At 48.3% G+C, this 17371-nt stretch overlaps 1 protein-coding gene across 3 annotated transcripts in view; it reads right to left on the bottom strand.

The window, feature by feature from the left end:
* The window catches only part of ELAVL2 (ELAV like RNA binding protein 2), a 140365-nt gene extending 123712 nt beyond the window's left edge, over positions 1-16653 (bottom strand). For all 3 annotated transcript variants that reach the window (XM_059656526.1, XM_059656527.1, XM_059656528.1), the window contains exon 1: positions 16090-16653. The gene's annotated coding sequence lies outside the window, so the exon portion shown is untranslated. The remainder of the gene's footprint in view (positions 1-16089) is intronic.
* Positions 16654-17371: the final 718 nt, after the last annotated feature.

Here is a 17371-nt window from a genome sequence, read left to right as displayed (position 1 = left end):
CCTTAGTTTTAATAGCATCCTAAAATAAGTCTGAACACAGTGTCTTTATTCTCTCGCTTATAGAAAATAACCAATCCATACTTCATAAGGTTCCAAAAAGTAATCTTCCAAGTCAAGACTGCCAGCTGGCAACAGGAAGACGCCAGCCTGTGATGGGATCCTTCTAGAAGTCACCTTGTCACAGGCCTAAAATAAGGTAAAGTCAGGATCCTGGAGCTGGGGAGAGGTGGTGGGCATTTTTCCGGGGGGGGGGGGGGGGGCCTCTAGGTAAAGCGTTCAACACAAAAATCTGTTTACAACAGCCTCCCCACTGAGGAACCAAGCTATAGGCTTGGAGTTGAGATATAGTTGCTGGGCTGCCTCCTGAATATGTCTCTGGCCTCAGCCCCCTTAAACTACAACCAACAGAACTACCAGAGGAGGTAAGAACATGATTCTGGGGTCACAGGCCTCGGTCCTCCTTCCCCACTCAGGAGGTTGAATCTTTGGGCAAATCACCTGACCCCTGAGCCTCACTTTCCTCGTCTATAAATTCGTGATCCCAAGGAGCCTTGGGAAGGCCCCGGCAGAACAGGAGCACTGGGTGTCCCCACTGTCGCTACAGGAAATTGCTGCGTGTCTCCTGGTTCCATCACTGCCGGTGGTGCACCACCTTCAATTACGGACTCCATCCGGTTTTCTGTCCTAATAGCCAGGTTTCTCAGCAACTAAAAACAGGAGGCTGCTTGGGGCACCTTCCAATACACTGCCAACTTGACTGTCCCATTCCAAATCTCTTCCTCTAATTGCAGGCTTAAGAGGCAGTCCTTTAGAAGTTACTTCAGAAGTTGCACGAAAGAAAAAAGATCTCTTTCCTTTTCTTCCCTTGATCACAAATCTATGTTGTGCACCATGAAATCAAACTTTGCCCCCTACTGTCCATAAAACAATACTGGTAGAGGAGCCAAACTTTTATGAAGTCCAAGGACGCCTATTAGTCTCAGTTGGCCAGCTCCAGCAACCCAAGGAGATACAGCGGGCGTATGGGATGGTCCATCACCTTGCAGAAGGAAAGGGGCAAAGTAATGTAAATGCTAATGCAGAACAGCAACAGCCAGACCCAAGGACACCAAGAACTGGCACGAGAAAGTGACAATCAGCAGCGGCCTCGAGAACCCGCGCTCCGGGTGGCTGTGGCCTTGGGCATGAGGAAGACTCAAAGGGAAGGCGCAGATCAGTGCTCTTAAAAGGGACCCAGCTTCCGACGGTCCCTTCCTTCCTTCCTGCCACTGGAACTGCACTAAAAGGGAGGAAGCCAAAGGAACATTATCATCTTTAGAATTACTTTCTAGGTGTTTTGAAAAATGTGATACCCAGAGGAGATTCCTGGCTCACCGTGCTGTCAAGAGAATAAAATTATGGGGAAACTTTAGGGGGCGTCATGTGGTTCCACACACCTGCCTGGGGTCCGCTCTTCCTAGAACAGCAGCAAAATTAAGACAATCGCAGTGGCGGTTCTCTCCAGCCGCAACTTAAAACTTGGCCGTTTCCGCACTGCGTGAATATTCTCCACCTGTGACTGGGCTGGCAAACCAGGAAAATAGTTACTCAGGCCGCAAAAGGGAGCATCAAAAGGAACAAAAGATGTGAGGGGAAGGGTGGATGAGACAGACACAAAAAACTAGGCACATAAATAAATATACACACAGAACTACCAGGAGAAGCTACACAGGCCTGTCCCGGAAGCAACAGGCAGTGACCTACCTAGGTTATAGATGCGATCCCGGGTTGGAATGCATCAGCAACCGATCAATGTTTCTCTCTCCCCCCAAAATCCCTCTCCGCCATCAATGTTTCTTTCTCCCCAACCCCTCTCCCTCTCTGAAATCAATTTAAAAAAAAACATGCCCTCAGATGAGGATTCAAAAAAAAAAGTTCAAAATACACCTATAATAATTTTTTAATATACACAGTTAATTCAAAATATTTTTTAAAATAAGCATACAGTTTTACTCATACCCCAAATACAAAAAATAAGCTTAGCTGGGCTGGAGGCTGCGACAACTTTTACAACCGCCAGCATTAATTTCCTGTTATGTTGAAGGGTTTTGCAAAGATGTTCAAGATGGGGACACATTCTAATTCCTCGTTATGATGGGCCTAGCACCAGCGGCTGCCAGGAGAGCAGGGCTTTCACGGCATCGCTCCATCCTCAAAAGCTACATCAGGGCTGGGTCGAGAAAACAGACCTTCGTATCTGTTTGCCAGGCTGAACAATAACTTAACTAGAAACGTACGTGCTGTACGCGCTACCAAAGGGAAGGCCCTGCACTGACATTTTCTACCTACGTAGCAGTCATCTGTGTTCGTCCACCTAGACGTTAACACACAGCAAAGCTGCTCTCTGCTATTCAAATTGTGCAATTATGCTCAGGCGTAGACTGGTAACATCCACCTTCCTTATTGTAAAATAAAATGACGGCACTGGTCCAAACACGACACTTGGAGCCTCTTTCTGCTTCTGGCGCAGCAGCTCGCTCTACTGCACAGGTGGGAGAAAGCTTTGCGGAAGGTGCCCTGCTGTTTCCAGAGAGGAGGAAGGCTGAAGGCTGAAAAAAAGAAGGGGGAAGAGGAGAGACAACACGCAGAAGCCTCACACCTGGTCACCTCTCACATCAGCTCTTTTTTTTACAGCAACCTGAGGGGGACTGTCTTTGCCAAGCTGACACCATCAGCAATGAGACTAGCAGGGGGTCCACGGGCCTCTTTCAAAGAGTCCACCATATCCTGTTAGTTTGCACAGCACTAAGCAACTTCTGCTGACCCCCACGCATCTGAACAAATACAAGCAAGCAAGCAACAGGCAGGAAGAAATCCCTGCTCCCAGTGGGGCCAGGTCTGACATCCCGGGGCCGGGGGAAGGGAAGATACACTGAAGGAAGCGCATCTCCTGTAGGAAAGAGAAACCTTCTTGCAATCAGGGGTTAAGGGAGGGGAGCTCCGACACAAGACTTCTCTGACCGAAGTAAACAAGACTAAAGAGCTGTGTGAGGAGCAATCTAACGCTACTCTAACGTTATTTGCAAACACTAAGAAAATCAGACGAATATGATGGCTTGAGAACCTTCGTCTTTGTATCGAAGTAAACTTCAGAACTAGAGCAGAGAAGGCAGAACCCACCCACCCAGGCCAGGCAGTAATTTATCCTGAGGTGAAACACACCACGCGCCACAGAAAGGATGCAGTGATGGGCCCAGTGTTGCTCTTCCCTTCCAAGTTCTCAAGAGACATAAAATATGGCTCTGAATCTTTATATGATACTTCTCGACACCTACATCAACAATTCACAACAGTTTAGGCCAGTGATGGCGAACCTATGACACGCGTGTCAGAGGTGACACATGAACTCATTTTTTTGGTTGATTTTTCTTTGTTAAATGGCATTTAAATATATAAAATAAATATCAAAGTCTTTGTTTTACTATGGTTGCAAATATCAAAAAATATGTCTGTATGTGACACGGCACCAGAGTTAAGTTAGGGTTTTTCAAAATGCTGACACACCGAGCTCAAAAGGTTCGCCATCACTGGTTTAGGCCAAAAAAAAACAAACAATTACAGACAAGATGCAGCCCATGGGCACTCTTTGGGGTCTACAGCAGAAACTTATACCTGTTGTCCACTTACACCCATGTCTCTGCTTCATCTCCTGATTGCAGCAATTCACCTGGTCACAGAAAATACAGTCGTTCCCCTTTATACACAGGGGATACGTTCCAAGACACCCCCCCATGGGTGCCTAAAACCACGGATAGTACAGGACCCTATAAATGCCGTCTTTCCTACACAGACACACCTGTGATAAAGACTAACTTACACATTAGGCACAGTAAGGTTTTTAACAACAATAATGAAACAGGACAATTACAGCAATGTACTGTTAATAACAGTTATGTGAATGTGGTCTCTTTCTCGCAAAATGCCTTCCCATACAGTACTCACCCTTCTGATGATGACGTGAGATAACAAAATGCCTTATTAAGTCCAAGAACTTCCACCTTTTCATTTAAAGGAAGCTCTTTGTGACGTCTCTTTGGCATATCCAAACCGCCAGCATCACTATTCTTGTGCTAGGGCTAGGCTAGGCGGTCATCGGTAAGTAAAAATAAGGGTTATCTGAACACAAGCGCTGCCCTACCAGGACAGCAGATCGGACCACCAGATTGCTACGTAAGCACCAACGACCCGGCAGGAAGTGTACACAGCGTATGCAGCGTGGAGACGCTGGGATGATTCACGTTCAAAGCGGATGGCAGGAGATTTCATCATGCCAACTCAGAACAGCGTGCAATTTAAAACTGGTGAACCGTTTATTTCTGGAATTTTCCACTTAATATTTTCAGGCCACGGGTAAGGAAAACCTCCGAAGTGGGTAAGGATACTGTATCCTGCCGTGAGTAAAATGTAACACGGTGCTTCAGAGCCGATGCAAAAGTGCCAGCCGAGTAAGAACAGAAAAGGACAAGTGAGTAGGCTGCACATGACCCCGAAGGGCGGGCTGGAAGTGGGACTAGCCCAGGGCTCAGAAGCAGGGACAGGTGACTCCAGGGCAGGGACGAGCACAGAGAAGGCAGGAAGGCTTGCGGTGACAATGGCAGGGAGGGGATGAAAGTCAAAAGCACGATGACCTGGTATTTGGAAAAAGTCCGTGAGTCATTCACAGCCATAGGCCGGAATGGACCCCAAGGGTTTAAACAAAGTGAACCATCAACCGGTCAGTAGCACCTAGGGGAGAGAACATGGTGTTGAGTAAACTCTTACAGAAATAGGACTGACCTGGGAATAGGTTATAAAAACTTGCTCACTCTATAATAAACTTCGTATATTTAAAATGTTCTGGAGAGCTCTGCAATCAAGGTGGGTGGTCCTCGGGTCACTAGAGGTACCCCCAACAGAAAAGCAGCATCGGTGAAAGAGAAAAATATTCCAGTTCCAGGAATATTTTTCCCATCTTACCCAATTCACGAAATTTATTTTCAAATACACTGTGATTTATTTATTTGCTTTGAGAAATGCCTCTAGTAGCTGCGATATGCACAAATGATGCCTAACGAATAAAAAAGTGTTAAACATCCTTTAAAAACTCAACAAGTGAGCAATTTCCAATAACCTACTTGACAGGGCATCCATCATTGACTTTCACTTGGGGTGGTGAGAAGGTATTGAAGCAAGCAAGAAAACTAAAGGACTTCTGTGTAAACTCCCTATTGTGGTGTACAGGAATAAATCCTTGATAAGAGAGTAAGCAAAACTCAAATCAGGATAATACAAACCGAGTATTTTAATGCAAATACTTCGATTTAAAAATCTGATTTGGCATTGAGAAAAAAAAAAGATGGAAAATTTAAATTAAGACATTATATTCCTGAAATGTTAGCTGGCTAAATTCTCATACTTTCACATGTATCTTTTAGCATTATTTGTGTTTTCAAGAAAAAAAATGCATTTTAAACCTCCAATCCAAATTCCACCATCATAGATATATTTGTGTCTATTTCCATACTGAAATGTGCAAAGTCACAATTCTCCCAAAATCTTGCTACAGTTTGGGAATTGTCTCTTTCCTCCTGGCAGAAATATACATTATATGATGATATGTTATAAAGAATCACTAAAAACAGCAGTTCATAAAACACACTGAAGTCCAAATACATAAAACCTAATCTATTTGGACCACCTATTACCACCCCCAGTTCAGTAAACGTTGTCATTCCACTGCCAAAAATCTCACCATATGCTCATCTTCACCAGTCCTCGAGACGTGGAGGGTGCCGTTTTATACTAAAGAAAGGTTAAGGAACCAAGGACATGGGCAACTGAGCCAAAACCAGATGACGGAAACTTCAGACTCCCATCCCAGTCTTTTCTACCTGGCTCTGTTAAATTAAGGATTTCAACCTAAATTACAAAACCTACTGAGACAAGACAACTCAGTAGCCGAACTGGCTGCACTGTACTCACAAGAAGACCTTACATGTGTAATATTTGTTTACAAAAGCAGAATGGATTTTCAAACAAACTACAAGGAGACCAGGAATCTTAGAGTCTGTCTTGGATGAATGCTTAAGGCCCATCACTAACAATTCAGCAGACAAGAGCTCATCTGAATGACTTTGCCCAGCTGTCACCAGTGTAGGAAGATGACTCCAATTTTCAAAGTCCTATTTCCCCCGTAAAATGTCATTTTCATTCATATATATATATATATATATATATATATATATATATATATATATATATACACATATATATATATATTTTATTGATTTCAGAGAGGAAGGGAGAGGAAGAGAGAGATAGAAACATCAATGATGAGAGGGAATTGTTGATTGGCTGCCTCCTGCAGGCCCCCCTACTGGGGACCAAGCCCGCAACCCAGGCACGTGCCCTTGACTGGAATCGAACCCTGGACCCTTCAGTCCGCAGACAGATGCTCTATCCACTAAGCCAAACCAGCTAGGGCTAAAACGTCATTTTAACACTCTTTACTGCAGAGGGCAAGATGGCAAAAACTGTAAAAAAAAAAAAAAAGTCCGTGTACATGCATTTTCCGAGGGGAAAAGGGCCGACAGCCTTCAGATGGTCAGAGATTCAGAGCTCCTCAATATTAACAAGCAATTTTACAGCAACTCCTTATAAGGAAGCGAACAATTCTAAAACAACTATTGCCCCTATTCGCATAAGGAAATGAAATTAGTCAAGAAAATGTCTACTGAAGCTTGAAATGAGTTTGACCACTGCGAACTACAAAAGCAAAATGAAATAAAATCCCATCCTGAAAGAAGTTCATCGGTTTGACATTTATGAAAAGAGGAACTTTTGTGATATTCCATTAATATAGTCGTTAAAGTTGCTGAAATAATCAGTGGTGGACAATTCACAGCAACAAAAATTCTGCAGGAAACAAAATGCTAGTCGTGTAGCATATAAATGTCCTGTTTATGCGACAGACTCATTTTTTTAAGTCAAGGGGAAAGTCTCATATGAATCTATCACTGTTAGATTAGACAAGAGACAAATATCCGGCTATCTCAACCGAGGAGTTCAAAATTTATCTCATCTAACGCAAAACCTTCAACTTTTTTTTTTTTTTTAAACTATCATTTTACTATAACTCTCTCACGGATAAATAAGTCTATTGAGAAAAGTGATCCAGTATTATTTCAAATGAATTATTTCTGAAAGTGGGAAAGGGAATCTTGCCTGTCAAACCTTATTTGTTATTCATCGTATGTCTGAAAAGGACACAGTGGAAAATCAGCAACACAGACGAGTACAAGGAAAGTGCAAATTTAAAAAAAAAGAACACGGCTACTTACAATGAGTAAGACAACCTGCAAATTGGTTTGGTTGTAATCCCACTGCCACCTAGTCCGTAGATTTTCTTGGTTATCTGACCTCTTCCACTCCTTCCCAAAGCACCTGTCCTTCTCTGCATGAAGATTTCTTACAAGAAACGCCCGTACCTGTCATCACACAAAACTATTCGGCAACATTCCAAAACCAAAAACATAGGAGGATCAATGGAACGGATGCAAAGCCGGACAGCACAAAAGCACTGAGAAAATAAATACTAACACCTTTACCAAAAACAGGTATTTTCATATAGACCAACCTCTGAAAACTTGGCATTGGTACTAAAGTGGGGGGGGGGGGGGTACCTATAGGAAGGCACCTGGCTCACGGCTTCTCAGAGAAGAGACACCATTTGTTTTGTTTTATACAATGGAGTTACCAGGCTAGTGATAGTCACCTTCCCTTAAAAAGAAAAAACTCCCGTGACCTTACTAAAATTAAAGTCATGATATACATCATGCATGCTGAAAGCCAAAATCTGTCTATTTCTTGTTAGTGAAAAATTTCCCAGGTACGCCATAAAACCTCCATAAAATTTTACTATACTAGTTCCTATTTTTAGTTCCGATTCCAAGTTACCAATCCTATTTAAAGCATAATAAAACACGCATCTTTTAATATGCAAAAGCCTTAAAACAAAATATTGCTTTGCAAGCGTACATGCCTTCCAACTTAGCAAATTTATATTGTTTAAAATCAAGAAAGAAAAAGCAACTAGTGTTGCAAACACCAGTATCCCGAATCAAATGTTCTTCCCATCGAGCAACATAAAAAACAGTGAGTTTGGCAATCAAGCACACAACATGTGGGTTCTGTGGGTAACCAGAACCAGGGGAGACCTCCGCATCTGTCAAATGAAACTGGACAAAGCAAGGGAACATTCCACACATCTAATGTCCTCCATCGTGTTAATTCAGGGGTTGGGTGTGACATCACCGGTGCATCAAGCCCTCGATTTCAAACTGCTTTATAACGCATTAGCACAGAGCGGCAGTACTGGCAGCTGAATAGTAACCATCGAGAAAGCCTCTGATCACTGTTAGCAAAATCAAAGTACAGGGTCCTCTTGTCCAGAAAGTTAAGTATTTCAAGGGGAGGAGTTACGTGACCGGCTTCCAAACAAACACCATGTTACTAAAACAAAACAACAACAAAGCCCCCCAATATGAGGTTTAGGATGCCTACTGGTCTGTCCAACTGAGTATCCAAAGAATCAGGAAGAGCTGGGAGGGAGGGGGCAGGATTGCTATGGGCAGCACACCATCCAGCCTACCCCCCTCCCCTCCAGCCAATGCTATCAAAAAAAATAACCTGACCGGGCTCAGTCCTGTGGATCTCTAGCCTCCCTTACTTATAAGTCAACATTATTGGTGACAAAGGTAGCAATAAGAATGTGATGATGTAGGAGACTGAATATGACTTCAGATGAGAGCAAAAGAACTGACCCTGCCATGCAGACCAAGAGATCGAAACGGCACATGGTAAAGGCAATCTTGATCAGATGCTCTCTTGGAGTGCCCAGTCCTTGGGGGGGGGGGGGGGGGGGCGGAGCATGAAGGATGGTAAATTGCCACCGTGGTGCTCGTGTACCATGCTAACACCAGAAAAGTGGCGCAGGTTGTTTTGGTTTTGTTTTTCTGTTTTAATTTTTTCCCATCAGAAAGAAGACTGACTGACCCCAGCTGAGAAGTCAGGATATTCTTCTGGATGGCTTTGCTGTGTCCTTAAAGAGAACTTGAGACTTGCTTCTAAAAGAGAGAGGTGGGGGGGGAGGTATTTTTTTTGAAATCATAACCATGTTAGCAAGGAAAGCACTGAAGGCTGGAATGGCTGAAATGGGCAACAAGGATTCAGCCAGGAACATCTACCTGCATACAAAGACCCAAAAGGCTGGATTAAGGAATGGGGTGATAGAAATGCCACCTAGAGCCTTGTTCTTCACCACCCACTGGGAGCTGGGTCTTCATTAAAAGCGTCAAAACCCAAACAGAGAAGGAACTGGAGTGTCTGGTGAAGAATCATGACCCAGACCAAACCAAAAACAAACAAAAACTAGAAAAGAAATTCTAGTAACACATCCTAGGCCTAGAAAATAAAAAAAAGATGTGATAGTAAATAGCGATGTGCCTGGCTGTCACTGACCAATGCTGGGCACCCGTTCTATTCTTGGAGCATTTCCAAAAACTAAAATTCTCTTGAACCATGAAGAAAGAGTGTATGCAGCTGAAAACAGCTGACCTAACATGAATCCTAAGGACAAACACTGGTAGAAACGCCTGAAGAGGGAGGTGATGGGGGGCCTTAAATGCTTAAGGTTCTGTCTTTGAAGAGGAAAACGAAAAACCTCACTCCCTGAAAGGTTGCCGATGTTACCCAAAAAGGGTATAAGGGACCAGAACTGATCACACAAACACAAAAATATTCTCAAGAAGGAAAAGGGAAAAAAAAAAAAAAGCAGAGGAATCCTAGGAAACTGGATGTAATGTGTTTCTTCATAACCTAACTTTTCCTACCCCACCCCACCCATTATTGTCCAATTGTTTTTTTGCATGCCCTCCCTTCCCCTCTCCTCCCCCATTTCCAAGGGCACTGTCTTAGCATGCACTCCCCCACCTGAACAGTGTTAAATCAACATTTCTACAAACCTCTTATAAAAAAAAGGCCCAAGGCAAATGCAGTGACAGGCCAGGCCACCCAACAAAACAGTCACCATTTCTGGACCCCAAGGTCCGGAGGAGAAAGTAGATCCAGTAAAGCCTTTCCCACCCACTCACCAAAATGGAGATCCAGGTCAGCTTCCGCAGGAAAGGACTACCTTAGCTCAAGGAAAAATCCAGACGATTCTAGGAAAATGATTCTTGAGAAAACTGTCTTCAAGGGCGACTAAACAGTATTTCAAACAAACCAATTTTTCTTAAGAGCATGGGGAAATTACACCCAACTGGTATTCGAGTGGTTTTAAATGGACTTATTTGCTGTAAGTTTGGGGGTTGAGCTACGTTTTTAAAAAGATGGGATTGTTATGTGGGTAGGTCCACCAAAAACTTGTTTTTAAAAAGGTCTTTGCCCTTGCCGGAGGCATTTGGCCTTGTTAAGCACCATTCTATGGGGAGGGGATCAAGGAGGGTAGATAGCCGGTAACCAACCCGCCCCTTTCCTCACATTTTCAGGAAAGATGAAAATTTTATCATGAAGATCATCTTTTAAAAAGCTATTTTCAATGACCATCTGGACAGTACACTCACAGCTCACATCTAGGTTCCAGCTCCAGCCCTCCAGGATAACAAGTAGGCTTTTAAAGAAACGCCTTGGTAAGGCTGTTTGCTGGTCACTATCACCACCGCCGGAGGAGCACCTGCTGGTGAAACGACGCCGGTCCTCCAGAGACTCCACCAATGTCGCCAGCGCACACACTTCGTCTGTGCGCGGGCCGCAGCTGGCCAGTGCTCCCCGGCGGCGGAGGAGCAGCTGCCGCCTCCCCTCCGAGAGCGAACCCCAGCCCCAGCCTGCCTCGCCTGCCTCGCCTGCGGCCAGAGCGCTCCGCTCCGCGCCGCCTGCCCGGCGCACTCCTGGTGCGCAATCCGGGAAGCGAGCTCGGCAATTGACCTCGGGCTGCGACGTCGCGGGGCTGTCCCTGGCCTCACCTAACACTGTCCAAGCCAGCGGGGAGAGCAGCTCGGGGGATCCTCTTGGCTCTGTCACCGTCCCATGCCACCTCCTCGCCCTGCGTGGCCGCTCCAAGCCCCAAGACGCCCTGGGAGCTCCAAGATGCGCGCGCGAGGAGGCGCTGTGCCCAGTGGGCACGCCACCAGGCACCACCTGGCCAGAGTGCGCACAGCCTCCCACCCAGGGGGCTGCCGGGCCACCCGAGGAACCCGGCCCTGGTTCCGGAAAAGCCCCGGGCCCCTGTCCGCTCCAACACACTCACCTGCGTCCGGGCGCAGTTCTCGCGCTACACGCGGCCGTTTCGCGCACGTCCGCGCCCGTGCACGCTCCGCGCCGCCACCGGCCCCGCGCGGCTCCTGCCGCCCCCAACCAGCCGGTGCCCCCCGGAGGGGCGGTGCCACCTCCCGAGGCGCCCAATTCCCGGCACTCCCACCGCCAGGGGCCGAGCTCTAGGAACTTCGCGTGCACAGCCTCCGCCGCCCTCGCCAGCCTTCCCGCGCAGCGCCCCGACTCCCAGGCAATGCGACTGCACAGCCCGGAGCCTCGGCGGCGTCTAAACAGACCTGGGACGCGGCACGTGCCCTCCCTCCCAGCCCCCTACCCCCCACCCCCCACCTCACCTTGCCCCACTCCCCCCTCACTTGCCTGCTACGACCGGGAGCAGCAGCTGCAATGGCCCGAGCCGAGGGTCCCCGGCACAGCCTAGGAGGAGTCACTGCGCGGGCTCCGCAGAGAGGCGGGGGTGGTGGCGAAGGCGGGGTCCCGGTCCCCGAGTCCTGGGGTGGCGGGAAGGCAGACTGGAAGCCGGAGGAACGCCCGCCCCACCCGCGCCGCGCCGCACAGGCGACCGAGCGGCTTCCTCGCCCGCCGGCAGCTGCCTCCGCCGCCCGGGCCGCGTCCCGCTGTTTGTAGCGGGCGGGGAGGGGCTTGCCGGGAAGCCGGCCAGGAGGCGGGGCCGGCGGCGAGTTCGTGGCGCCACCAGCGCGTGCCCTGCCCAGCCGCCCCACGAGTCAGTCCTGGGGATGAGACACCCGGCAGCGGTAGCTCTTCTCAGTCCCCCGCCCTGCCCTACCCCCGCCCCCCCCCCCCGCCGCTCCCTCCCGATTTTCAGCCAACTCCCGGGCAGGCTCCGCCGGCAGCGGGGAGCGTCTGCGCCCAGTGGCGGCAGATTCCGGATTCAAGTTTCTAAACCCCGAGGCTCCGCTTCGGATGCTCGAGGACAGCCAGAGCGATTCTCGGGGCGTTACATTGATGGATACGTATATATCAAATGTATACACACATACCTACATAGATGCACATTTATTCCAAGCAGAGTTTAAAGCTCTGTTTTCCCACTACTTTACAGCTGAAGGATCCTGGCCCTTGGCTAAAGCCCCGCTGCCCATCTCCGCCTCTTTAGATGTAATCTGATGTTCAAATAAGCCCAGAATACCTGTGTGGGGTGCTATACGCTGCTTCAAACGCAAAACAGGAAATCCTGCACTCGACTACATGCCTGCCTGCTGTTCACTGCACCTTCCAACGCCACCCCCTCCCCCGCTACCTTCCACCTCCCCGCCACGGAAACCCAGAAATGGCCAACTCTTCACCGAGGGGGCGTCCACCTTGCCTTGGCCTGCCTCCACGCCTGGGTCAATCGCCTTTCCCAAGAAAAACCTGTGCGTGTCCTCAGACTCAGCCCCACGACTGGGAGTTAAAACCGACCCCCACCCCCCCAGCCACGCGGCGGGAGCACGTTTTTACACCTGCTCAGCCGCTTAATTACTAGAGCACCTGTCGTGTTGGGTGGCTTGGTTTGGATTCTTTGTTTTTATTGCAAAGGCTTCTGTCTTAACCCTCCCCCCTTAAAAAAAAAACACAAAACACCAAAAAAAACTACATTTAAAAATATCACCTGTCATACCTACCTGAAATCGCAGAAGGTAAGAGAGGAACTGAGCAGTGGGCCACTGAGTCGCTGCAAGAATGTGACCGACTGAGGTTACAGCTTCAAGGGCATGATGCGGGTTTGATGCAGCAAGGTCCGCTAAGGGCGCCCAGCGCTCCCCGCCCCCACGCGACGGGCGGAGCTGGGGAAGAAGGGGGGGGGGGCCTCCTCTAATCCAGGGTCGGGGGCCAGGAAGGCTAACTTGCCTGCTTCTCAAATCACGCATAGTAAACTAGGAGGCTCAACCACCCAAATGGAAACAGACCATTCCTCGGTTTGGGGGACCCAGGCTGGGGACATCAAAAATAGCTGATTCTATATAAGCATAAGGTCATTGAATTGCAAATCTGATTTGCAATTAAATGACCTTAATTGACTTTGTAGGGGTTCCTGGGGAAAGTGCTCAAAGCGCCTGCACCTCTTTGACCTCCCTCTAAAAAGTTAATTATAATGTTCTCATCGCAGGCAGGCAGGATTGCTAAAAATGCATGTTTCCAAACGTTAGGCAAAATAAAAAATTAAAAAATGGGCCTACAGATTTGCCAATCCACGCCTAAACCTCTTAGAATGCCCTACGCCCTACTTCCTAAAGCTGACTTCATGAAGTGATAGGAAACCTCTCTCTTCAGTTTTACAAGTCTTCCAAAATACTCTGGCCTGCAAACTGTGTTCTAGTGCAGAACTCCAGAACAGGGCAGCTTTACAAAGTGGGGTGCCCACGCACTTGGTTAAGAGAGAGAAAGGCGATGGAGTGGTGCCAGGTGTAAGACAGACCCAGGGAATGACAGCAATAACGAAGAGAGACGGTTAAATTTTTAAACATCCCCCAAAAGGCAACTTTGAAGCACTCAACATTTTCGGGTTTTTGCGCACTTATTTGTTCCGGTGCCGAGAAATATGTTCGATGCCCTATGTAAGAGGCCATTTTACCCACGAAGCCTTATGAGACCAAACAGATTCCCAGCCCTTCCAGTCCCCCAAACAGGCACACCATTTCCCTGACCTTTAAAAGCCGATTTCCAATTAGGAAAATTCCTTTGGTTACCATTGGCTGCTTTGTCCCCTCCCCGACTCTAAGCCTACATTTTTTTTTTATTTTTTTTTTAGATTGCAGTGTAGGCCTAAAACATGAAGCACCTCCATCTCCCTCCCACTCCCAACATCCAGACATGAGTAAAATAAATAAGAGTGTGGGGAAGGTCTGGAGGGTTAGAATCTTAACCCACAGTTTTTGTGCATGAGGAGGGGAGGGGAGAGAACCCGTGCATTTTGGGGAGAAAAGTACAGAGACATCCAACCCGGTGCAGCAGTGTTAGGAGTAAACACTAAATGATCGACTCTTTCTCTCGCTCTCGCCACAATACAGCCAGCTGGTAATTACCAGAGAAAATACCCAGCCTCCACATCAGTTTCGCTAACCCGCACTTGAGAATGGAAAACGGGGAACACATCCAACCTCCAATTTGCCACAGTTGTATAGCTCTCGTGTTAATTCTTGACAGACGTGAAATAGGTGGGTACGCAGCAACGTGCTGGGCATAAATTAAGCAACAATGGCCACTCGAGGTCCGGTTCGCCGCGGAGCTCCACGGTGGGCACTGCCACCTTGACATCCCCAGCTCCCCCCCCACTCCCCACCGCCCCGGAGGTGGCAGCGTGGAGTCGAGAGTAGGCTGGCCGCGCATTGGCTTTTCGACCCTACAGGGGTGGGTGGGATGGGTGGGGTGGAGAGCAGCAAAAAATAATAATAATAATAATAATAACCCCAGCCGGCTTTGTAACCTTCCCCCCATCCTCTTCCTATCACGCACCACACGGGCGCTCTCACGCACACGCTTCCCCACACTCCCTCGTGCCAATTATTTAAACTTCGCTCAGGCAAAGGCAGCACCTCGCTCACTGCCGCCACCATCCCCTGCGCCCTCCCCGCCCTGCCAACATCCTCCCCCTGGCCCACCTCTACCCCGGGTTCTCTGTTTCCTGGTAGAAAGCCAGCTGGTTTCTCCTAAACCCTGGGAAATCGCGGAAGTTCAAAGGAAGCATGTGTCTTCTCCTAGCGTCTCATCCCCAACCATCTTCCTCCCGGCGTCAGTTTAACAATAGCTCCTCGGGAAAGGGCGGGGGTGAGTGGTTCAGGCAGGAGATGGGAGCTAGCTACCTACCTAGCTGCGCCGGCTCCCGGGGTGGCTGCGAAGCCTGGCGGCTCGAAGGGGTTCCCCCCTCGCCCCAAAGGCGAAGTCAACCGCGTAGGACCAAGGACAGGGCTTGCAATCCGCGTCCCCGCGCCCACCACCGCGAGGCTCCCCGGCAGCCGCCACTCCAACAGACACAGCTCCAAGGATCTTATTTACTCTTTTCTGAACAAAGGGAATCTCAGATCCGGCACAGGCTTAAGGATTCGGCCCCCCAATTAGCTACCTTCTTCTACGACCGAACCACGGTCATGGGCGCCCATGCGTGCGAGCCCGCACACCTAAGGCAATGACGAGTTTTGACAGCTCCTACCCGCCCCAGCGCTAAGGAGGCAGGTACTTTCTCCGTCAACTACAACTACAACTGCCTGGTGCGGCACCTACATTCCATCCGGTGATCCCATCTCCCCGGCACACGCTGTCTGGCTAATGCAATTAAGTCTGGGGTTTTCGCTGGTCTAATCATCTGCAAGTCCAGGCTCCTAAGGATCCTTAACGGCACTTGAGCCTCTCCGGTCCTCCGGTTGCTTTGCGAAAGTAGAGGCATGCGTCCCCCATCACCCAAGTGAGCCCTGTCTTCCCACGAAATGAACTTCCAATCAACCCCCAGGCTCACTCCGCATCTCGACTTCCATTGTAACCCCCCCCCCCCCAACCTCCTCCCTGCGCGACCCCGGCCACATTTACCACTGAAATTTCTGCCCCTGGCATTTGCAAATACTCAGTACGTCAAGCATGCGTCCCCCTTCTCCGGAGTCTAGCTCTCCAGAATTACAAAGCAGAGCACTCGCTTCGAAATGAGACAAACATGTGCCATTAACTTCATATTCCGCTCACTTACAGGTTTTCTGGGTTTGCCAGCGCATCGCTGCAACTAATGATTAAAGAAACCGAACCGAAACTTACCTTTCTCCCTTAAGGTTTTTGTGTGTGTGTGTTTTTTTAAGTAACGGTGCAGTTCTCCCAATAAGGATGAGCAAGAAGCTGCTGGGTAGTTCTCTTAAGACAGCACGAGACCTAAACTGTGCTCGGCTTAAAAGAAGCAAATCAAAAGAAATGCTTTCGACCCCCAAAGTCCAATGCTAAAAGAAATGGCGAAGAAGAAAGAAAGAAAAAAAGAAAAATGTATGAAAGGGGAGGGGAAACTTAAAAAGAGAGTTTAAAAAGACGGAGAGGCTAGCCTCCTATTGCCGCTCAACTAAACAAAAAAAAGGGGGGGCAAGAAAAACAAACGAAGGAACAAAGAAAAGAGACGACAGAACGTTTTGGGTTTTTTTTTCCTCAAAAAAGACGATGCCTTTCTCCTGGCTGCTTTTTTAGTAGGTCGCTACAGGAGTGAGCTGCTGCATCTCTAACTGAGAACAGCGATCGCGGGGGAGGACGCCTGAAGAGGGAGGTGGACTGGACCCGGGATTTATAGCACCGTATCACCAACCCCTGCTCTGCCTCCGCACTGCCGGCTGTGCAGCTGCTCGGCCAGGCTCCTATCCCGGGCGGCACGCGCGGAAGTATACGCCGACTCGCGCCACAACGCAACTTGCTCATCTCCTCGGGGTTCTGATTGGTCCAGACGCTCCCACGGAGGCGGCCCCGGCGAAGCCCCGGAAGGGGATTGGTTCGGAGCTGGTGCCACTCTCCAGAGCTCAATGGAGTCCCGTTTCAAGGTAAGTTGTGCGGGGCGGTACACACTTCACACTGGCGGCGAAGGGAAATGCAAGAAGCAAAAAAAGAGAGAGATGGAGAGAGAGCAGTGTGGGAGTGTTGGAACTGTACTGTCAGAGTTTGCGATGTGGCACGATCTCCTTTCCTCCTCAATCTTTCTGCTTCCGAAAGGCTCGTTTCCTTTGCCTCATCCTATGGCACGTTTTCTGTATAGCATTAAACTCTGTCCGGTATGTATGAGTCATTGAGAGCTCCCTCTCTTTGATCTGAGTGAAAGGGATGAAGGTGCATCCATTCCTTGCCCGCATGCTTTTTTTTTTTTTCTATTTGTGTTCCAGTATTCTGTATTAGATATTAGTTAATTTTATGTCTTTCTCTATTTTAAGATATGCATATTACAGCTCTCGTGTTTAGTATATATTTTAAAGCATCCTTTTAGGATAAGGATGGAGTCAGAAATGCTTTTAAATAAAGCTGCACGACTTGGATTAGCTTTCGCTTCCTATTAGAATAGAAAAGTGTAGGA

Source organism: Myotis daubentonii, chromosome 11, assembly GCF_963259705.1.
Source record: "Myotis daubentonii chromosome 11, mMyoDau2.1, whole genome shotgun sequence".
In the NCBI taxonomy this organism is placed as follows: domain Eukaryota; kingdom Metazoa; phylum Chordata; class Mammalia; order Chiroptera; family Vespertilionidae; genus Myotis; species Myotis daubentonii.
The sequence above is the reverse complement of the archived record's forward strand: the minus strand, read 5'-3'. Positions and strand labels throughout refer to the sequence as shown.